The following is an 8,969-nucleotide window of genomic DNA, read 5'->3' as shown; positions in this document are numbered from 1 at the left end:
GGGGGGGGGGGGGGGGGGTTCTGCTGAGCCTGCTGCTCTGCGTGGCCTGTTTACGTTCAACTCTGACAGATTACACGCCGCCTCCCTCCGTGTGTCCAGGAATGCTTTGATGTGACAAATGACTCCACGCTAAATGATGCTTTGTGTGTCTGCCCACATGTCAGCGAGGCCTTTATTTCATACTTGACTCCCACAGAGACAGGGGGGGGGGCGGTGAGGTGAGGGGGCGGGTGCAGTAACGTTGACAAAGGTCAAGTACAGGCCAGTGTTCGTCCCCCACCGCTGACACTTAACAAAAAGAAAGTGCCCCCTACAGTTAAGACAAAGCACGTCTGTTAACATCATAAATGTTTAATTTTTTTTTTACAGAACATATTACTTAAATGCTTACATTTTTCGTCTTAAGTTTTCCTTTTCGGTTAGCCTTTTGCTAATTTGCTGTATTCTTGTTCATTCTTTGTGCTAAATAGAAGTTGTTTGTTTTCTACTGTCATTGTATTATTCCCTCTGACTGGAAAAAAAAAAGTTAATTTTTGACAGAGTTGGTTATTTTTTAGATGATTCAGTGTGGCATTTTGCTTAGCTTTTAGTTTGGTTAGCCTTTAGCCCTTTTTTCTATGTCTGTGAGCTGTGAGTCATCCTTTGAGAACTGTGTAGTTCAGTTTGTAGAGTTTTGGTTTTTTTTTTTTTGGCTTACTTTTTTATAAGAGTGGATATCCTTTGGTTTTCTTTTAAATTAATGGTCAAAATTGCCTTGGCGACCGTCTCCGTCTGGTAAAAACACCTTCTCTTTACAGTCACTCAGTCTCTGGAATACAATGCTAAACCACTCGAACTGAGCTGCTCACAAAGCACAGTCCTTCAGATAGGGGCTAAGTGAGTCGGCACCACTTCAGTGGAGCAAGGTGACAGACTGATAGTCAACGACTATCAACGACCACTGCAGCCTGTGAGGAGGAGAAATGAGCTGTTCACTGATGAATTAAAGCTTGATTAAAGTACTGTAATACTTTAGTTATAATTTACAGTAACTTGTTCAAATATTTAAGTGTATATTTATGATGTCTATCTATCTATAGTGAGCTATATTTCAGTTTCTGGAAAAAAATCAGAAGCCTTCCCGTTTATTTATTTATTTTTATTTATTCCCTTTATTTCAGTCCTTGTGGTAAAAATAAACCTGTGTCTGGTCTTTTTTTCTTGTTTCTAGATTCTGGACTGAATAGACCCTCACCCTCAGCAGAATACACAACAACACCCCAAAATATGTCATCCTCATCTATAAATGAAACAGGAAAACCCGTGACACAAACATGATTGTATCTTCACTCTGATTTTCTTTTTCATCCCTCTGTCCCCGTGGAATCACCGGGTGTTACAGTGGCAGCGTCCGATATGTATCTTTGGCGTTAAGCCGTGCCATCCTGAGTCATGGCCGAGGGTCCGATGGTATCTGCTGCTCAGTCAGAGGAAGTCTCAGCGTTTCCGTGAAAGGGTGGATACAGATGCGCCGTCGGTTTCCTCTTGGGTGGATGCCATCGGAGCCAGAATAGAATAGAAATGAGGTCAGCAGCTCTCGTTAGATAACAGAGATAGACACGAAGGGTATATTACCACCGGAGGTGTATGGTTGGCTTTGAAAGAACCAGAGTTGTTTTCCTTCGGTGGTCCACTTGGCTTAGACTGAAGGTGAAGCTCACCTGAACCAGGCTTTATAACTCTGGGTCTAGAGCCGCCGTCGTATCTTACAGGAGTTGTCTGGAAACTTTGATCCGCTTTAAAAGATTCAGTGTTAGAACCAACCTGATCTGATAAGTCTATCTCATTGTGAAATAATTCTTAAAGCAGCAATTAAAATACCAATCATTTTAGTACCTTGAAGTCTCCACATTCAGCTGACGTAGGCTCCAGGCCTTGAACTAGGACACGGCTACTGTCACAGAGAAACGCCTAAAAATACCTGTGGTCTCACAGAGGAATAGCCTACACTGTTTGAACAACAGAATGGACACGAGCAGCAGAGATGGAGGAAGATCAGCAGGGATCGTTCATGAACACTCATTGGTGCAGAGATGGAGGAAGATCAGCAGGGATTGTTCATGAACACTCATTGGTCACTGTTAGTCCAGAGATTTTTCAACCTCCAATCACATAACCTGACCAAAGTCTGGCCATGAGTCCTATATGTGTCTGTGTGAGTGTGTTTCTGGTCAGCTCCACCGTCGCCTTCTTCTCTCCTAGCATGCTAATTAGCAGCAGGGTGGCTGCACGGACACGATCATTAAAGGCTTCACTGCTACAAGTAATTAATCACGACACCAGAGGGTGTGTTGAATCAATGTGGGCTCTGCTTCCCTTTAATGTTCCTGATTGGCTGATAGGCTGTGTTCTACCTGCAGTGTCCCTAGTGGATAAATCGTAAAAAATAATCTTTGTAATTTGTTCCGTTTTTCTCCCCTGCAGGTGGTGCTGTTAATGCAGCTGGGCTGAGTTAGAACTATAGCCTTTGATGAAAATCTAATTCTAACTTTATTCAGTAATTATAAATGGTTTTCATTCAAGTTGGGTTGAAAATTTGTTTGAGTGGATTTAAGAATAAAACTTGTTCACGGGTGTTGGAGACGTTTGACGGACCGCTCTGAACGGGTTTTAGGTTTTATTTAAATCAGAAAACTTTGATATCAAGACATCTCTCTGTGGGAATCTTTGGACGTACCGTTGGATGACTCAGGAAATCCACTCATTATCATGACCACCAGAGTAAGTCTGATTGATATGAACGGGTTTTACTCATAAAACTCAAATCCAATTTGAATTCATTTTCTGGAAATGGAATTGATTCCAGAGAAGAACGGATCAGACTGTGGTAGTAAACCAACTCTAAACCCTACGTCCGTGAGGAAAGTGTTCTCTCTGGACAAAGAGAGTTCATGATTCAAACTCTCAGCTGTACAAATTATTTTGAGATGCTGATAAAAAAGGCCGCTCTGTCACGGGAGGATAATTCATCAGTCCTGGAGTTCATTATCACAACTTTTCTCTCTCTGGTTGTCAAAACAGATTCGCACCAACACAGAGGAACAGAGCGCTCCGTACAGTTGGCAGAGTTTCCACACCGGCTAAAACGAAAGAATTCATTAAAAAATAGGAGAGTTCAAAGAGGGAGGGGGGATGGAGGGGGAAGAGTCTTCAGGGAGAAGCTTTAATCAGAAATAAAAGCAGAAGTGCTGAGTGTGGAGAATTTTTTTTTACCATGAACTCACGTGATAACACATTCAGGAACTGGGAGAACTATTTATGATGAGGTTTAAAATAAAACGATGAAAACGGAAGCGACGGAGGCCAGAGAAAGACAGAAGGGAGACGGGGGAGGTGTAGAAGTCAGAAGGCCTCAAAGACTCTGTGGTGGAGCTCCAGTGTCAGGAACTGTGGTTCCCAAGCTTCTCGGGGGAACCATAGAGATGTTTGTGATTGTACGTATCGAGGACAAAACCTCACCCATTTATACTCACAAAGAGAAGGAGACAACGGGAGTTTACACGCTACAAAAGACACATGATATTATTGTCACATGTTTTCATTTTATTTATTTTATTATTTTGTGTCTTGTTTTTTCTGTACAGTGTTCTTTGGTTCCTTGAAAGGTGCTTCAAATAAAAATATTATTATTATTATGTTTTTAGTTTTTTCTTTAGTTTTTTTAAAATATGTATTTTTTTATTATTTGTTTGTTTTTTCACTTTAGTTTAGAAAGCCTTTATAGTTCTTTAAACATGTAAGTCAAAGTCACTGCGTTTACTTTAGTTTAGAAAGCCTTTATAGTTCCTTAAACATGCAAGTCAAAGTCACTGCGTTTGCTCCTTTTTTTTTTTATCTTTTCCATCTAAGAAACGCTCCCTAACTCAGGGAGAGGCTTTCAGAGAACTTTCTTGGACGTGAATTTAATTATGTGCTCCTCACTTCAGTAAATAAATAAACGTTGACACCTTCAAAATCCCAAGTTCTTCTTGGTGATACCCTTTGAAGCTCCGGGCCTCCCGCCCTGCTGGGGCTGTTTGGAGACCTCTGGTCTGGAGGATCTTGCTGACTCACTCATTGCTTGCAGGTGTCATAACACGGCCTGATCCAGCAGCAGCAGCAGCAGCAGCAGCAGCAGTGGTGACCACGTCTGCACCTCCCTGAACTCCTTCCTTTAAAAAAACATCATCTGAACTCTGTTCCACTTCAGATGTAACTGAATCCGCAGCAGTTCTCTCCATGTTTCATGTCCACACAGAACCTCAGTTGGATCATGGTCTGCTTACACTAAAAACAGCGTTAGTGTCAGTACAGCATTTTCTGCATTTTTTTTTCTGTTTTTACTGGTTCCACATTCCATTTCCAGTTATGGTGACTTTTTACAGGAGGCGAGGAAATAGCGATTTCATTGACCATATAAAGGAAATGGACCGAGACGACTGTTAGCAGAATTAAAACAACTGTAAAAAAAAGCTTGGTTTTCGTGGATGTAACAGAGGTGTAATGGTGAGTGCAGGTACAAACCAGCAGGTGGCGTAAATGACAGTTTACGACAAATGCTTGGCTAACTGGTGCGACATTTCTAAATTGTAATTTACTGCGTATTTTTTCAGGACCAACTTCTATTCCCAGCATCCTTCACTGTGGGATTTTTCTGATGCTCAAAGAAAATCTGAAAAGCTAGACGTCTACGTGTTGAGTCTGCGTTTTGATTGTTTACAACACAGGGGATGGAAACCGTAGTGTCCAAAGCAGTAGTTGAATGATCTGGTGCTCAGGATGATCGGGTTCTGGATTAGTCATCTCACCGAGCCATCGCTTGTTGTCATAACAGGGTAAAAACGTCACATTTGTTTTTGTTGAGGCAGCTGAAGATACTGGAGCTGAAGATACGGCCGGGCTTCACTCTGCTTGTTTGGTTTTGCGGATGGACTTGTGTGCGAGCGTGAAGGCAGTGGTATGAGAAGCAGCTCTCACGCCCCGCAGGTCAGGTCATCTGGAAACCAAAGACCGGAGAGGAAAGTGGGTTAAGATGTTCTGCGTTTATTTTAAAATGGTGCAAAGAATTTAGCCTAAAAAGATGAACGTCTGAAACAGAAGAGGAGGAAAAACAGAGAACATTTGAATGTGGCCACGGGAGTTCTGTTAAAACTGCAGCGAGGGATACAGGCGTGTCCTTTATGGTTGAGTCTCATATTCAGGTCATTAAATACTGAGAGTTTATTCTCCTTCATAAAATGTAATCGTTTGCATTTTATTGTTATTAATAATGAAGCCTCTGAGGAGACGAGGCAGAGAACTCTCTGAACTGTCCTGTGATTGGTCGAAGTCAGGGGCAAAATTCTTCCAGGGCTGGAAACAGAGCTCACTTACCCAATAGGTCATGTGACATGAATGACTGTTTAAGACCAACCTTCTTTTTTTGTTTTTTTTTTGAAGTGACAATATCAACGGAAAAAATGATATACCGTATTTTCTGGACTATAAGTCGTGCGACTTATATATTAAAACATAATTTCATATGTTTGTTATTTTCACACTGACGTTCACTAGAGGGCGCTCTAGGCTTGTGTACCAGTATCTGCTACTTCTGTGAGTCGCACTTTTTTCATCCTTTGGCTGGTGCGACTTATAGTCCAGAAAATATGGTAGTCAATTTTTACAGGAAAAAAACCTGAGCACCGCTGGTCTACATGATGATAAACCATCCAGCCTGTACAGTCAGTGATCAGTGAAGTATTTATAATTCTGATTCTGATCCTCAGTCTGACTTTTTATTCTGTTTTTTAAGGATACATTTCGTCTTCTTTCAGCAGCATGGAGATGGAGCCGTGCCACTCGTTAGCCTTCACACTGTGCTCTGAGTGCTACTACATTTTCATAATTCATTTCACCAAACACTTCACTTCAGTTCTCCTAAGGCTGCGTCTGTAATGACACGTCCGCTCCGACGCTCCCTCTCCCTGATGATGACTTTTCCCTCTTCCTTTTTTCTCTCCTAATTTTTTTTCTTTCTTTATTTTGTTCTCTCTCACTCTTATTCTCACATCTACGTCTTTAGCGTTTCACTTTTTCTTGCACTGCTTTATTTTCTGCATCTCCTCCATTTTCACATTCTGTTCACTCATCATTCCTCATTTCCCTAAAGAGTCTACAGTAGAGGAGTGGAAGCAGAGTGGGAGAGCTCTGAGCTCCACACTACATGTTCATTAAAACCAGGAAGCAGGACATCCATCACCTCCACCTTCACCTCCGTAGCACTGTTCCACTGCCACATTGTTGCAAATTATTCTCCCTCTGTTCGCCGTTCTTTACCTCCCAGCGAGCACAAAATGCTGACGTTCAGTTCAGAGCCAGGTTTCAACAATCGTCTCAGGTAAACACTGTATGTTTTTACTACTGCGATGAATCTGTTTCCTGTTACGTCACCACGGTCCATGGCTGCGATTTAGTACGACTACAGAGCCTACAGATACGGTAGGCTATGGTAATATGACTCCAGTCCCTGTAGTACATATGTCAGACCTGTATGTGGCGCTGTGTCAACCACCAAGTTCAAAAAGTTGGAGAAGAAGCAACAGAGGATGTGTGATGTTTGTTAAAGCGTAAACAAACTCAAAAAGAAAGAAACGCGAGTTAAACTTAAAGTTAAACTGAAACGCAAAAGTTTTATCTGGACCAATCAGGTTATAATTAACCAAGCTAAGGTTGAGAGGAGAATTAGCCCAGAGTTCTGGAAAATAATTGAACACAACACTGACGTGCTCACAGGAATTGAAGAAAGACACACGTTGAGATCTTCTTCAACAGCCGTGTGTTTATATCATTTTTATAACCATCTGCTGCCACCTTTTGGAAGAGTATTTGTTTGTCCTAATTGTCATTCTATTTGCAGTAGTAATAGTAACCAGTTTAGTACAAAGACCTTAAACCGGCAGCCATTCAAATCTTCTTAGGTTGTCACTTCATTCACATTTCTCGCTGCTGTTGCTCAAACACAGAGACTCTGCGTCGTGTCGGTACCTGTTGTGTGGAACCATTTCAACATCAGTAAACATTTCCTGCATTTTCCTGTCGTTGGTCGGAGGGTAAGGGCAGCTGCGGATCGTAGCGGTGAGTCCCTCTTTCCATGTCACGTCCTCGGCCGATCCGACCTCAGCACCGTCTGTGACCAACTGTTTCCTCTACTCTGTTTGGCTCCAGTTTGGAAAACGAAAGGAACATTTCCAAACACTTTGGAGCTGCAGAAATATTGTTAGCTTTTTTTTCCACCCAAAATGTCAGACATCTACTCTGAGCTTTATTGAATAGAAAAAATATAAATAACACAGTCATGTAGGCCCTTCCCCAATTTCCAGTCAATTTTATTTTTTTCTGCTTGACAGATCCAGAAGTTCCAGGAGAGAAAATTAATGACAGCTCTTACTCCAACAGCAGAATATCTGTGTTTGTGGTTTGAAGATGAATGAGAGATTGCTGCTGTCCCCAGGGGACATTACATTCATTTGAATGACTAATGAAGACAGTGAAACCTGTTGGGACAAGTGGAGTACACTTCAGCTCATTAGTCCGGGTGAGAAATACAGAATCGCTGCACCTATCAGTTTACGAGAAAGAAGAACGCGTAGCCAGTTAATCATCTCAGGCTTCCTGGCAAGGAGCTGATTATGTCATCCCCAAGTCAGGATGGAGTCATCCTTCCTGAGTTCAGACTTGATCATCTGGTCTTCAGAGGCTTTTCAACGATCTGTACTGAAGATGGAGCGACAGCGTTGGAGTAGAAATTGGTTTAATATTACTTTAATGTTCCCTGATGTGTTTAGATGTATCAGGGTGTTATTGATTTTTCAGTAAGTGAAGACGAGCGTTTTACTGTCAGGTCCGTAAAATCCATCCAACATTAACGCGTTAGCAACACTTAAAATTAAATGAAACACAGAATTAATTAGGGAATATAAAAAAAAGAAATTTCCTCTTTTGTGCATGTACATAAATGTGCATTTAGCCTCCTATTGGTAAAAAAAATCTAAAAAGATCTCACTTCTCTTTGAGGTAAATACGTTGAATATCATTGAGCAGCAGCCACAGCAGGGTCTGCTGAGAAGTTCTACATTTGATGTAATATTGTTTTGTTTTTTTTTTGTTTTCTACTGTACCTAGAACCCACAAACCCCAGGTTTGATGTCAATTTAGAATCACTGTATAATTGTTAACCCCCAGTGGCTTTTAGACCTCTTTCACTTTACTGAGGTTAATGACGCTATCCATTTGGGGAATGTAGTTACCATGGCAACTGTGTTCCAACAATGTCTCATCCTTCTGTGGAGGTCAACATCCTCTGAAAGGATTGTGATACAGTGGGTTTGATTTTTTAAAAGAAACACTGCTTGACTGTTGTTTCCTGATATAATTTTGTTTTAAATATTTAAACACATTTTATATAATTTAACCCTTGACTGGTGGGAGTGACTTTCACCTGATTCTTCCGAATATGAAGGGTCAAAAATATTTGTAGCCTAACCAAAATATTTTTATATTTATATATGTTTTAATAAAATGAATTACATAAATAGTTAAAGCTGCATATACAATACAGTTGCACGAGATAAAATCTCCTAATGTTCTTTTTATGCACGGCTGCCATCTGCTGGAGAACTTTAAATATGCTTTTTTTTACTGCTTGAGGAGACGTTGCATGTTTCAATTTGAAACTTAGGTTTAGGGAAGCGGTGGATTTTATTTTTAGTTGATTTTAGTTTCGTTGTCTACAAAACAATCACAGAATAATTGTCATTTATGTCTCTGTGTAATAAGATATGTTGTAAATTTTAAAGAATTATAAAATTATATAAAAGATCAGACCATAGAACTCATATAAAAATATATAAAAACAAATAAAATGTTTCAGATCCGCCTATACTGGAAACTTCTTAAGAACGAATTTAAGAGAC

General features: G+C 40.6%; 1 long non-coding RNA gene across 1 annotated transcript; it reads right to left on the bottom strand.

Moving 5' to 3' along the window:
* Nucleotides 1-3,861: 3,861 nt before the first annotated feature.
* LOC112487891 (uncharacterized) lies at nucleotides 3,862-8,966 on the bottom strand. Its single transcript, XR_003051413.1, has 2 exons — nucleotides 7,042-8,966; nucleotides 3,862-5,014 (listed from the first exon to the last, which is right to left on the bottom strand). It is a non-coding gene; the product is annotated as an uncharacterized LOC112487891 (long non-coding RNA).
* Nucleotides 8,967-8,969: the final 3 nt, after the last annotated feature.

This window comes from Cynoglossus semilaevis, chromosome 12, assembly GCF_000523025.1.
Source record: "Cynoglossus semilaevis isolate Cse_v1.0 chromosome 12, Cse_v1.0, whole genome shotgun sequence".
In the NCBI taxonomy this organism is placed as follows: Eukaryota; Metazoa; Chordata; class Actinopteri; order Pleuronectiformes; family Cynoglossidae; genus Cynoglossus; species Cynoglossus semilaevis.
The sequence above is the reverse complement of the archived record's forward strand: the minus strand, read 5'-3'. Positions and strand labels throughout refer to the sequence as shown.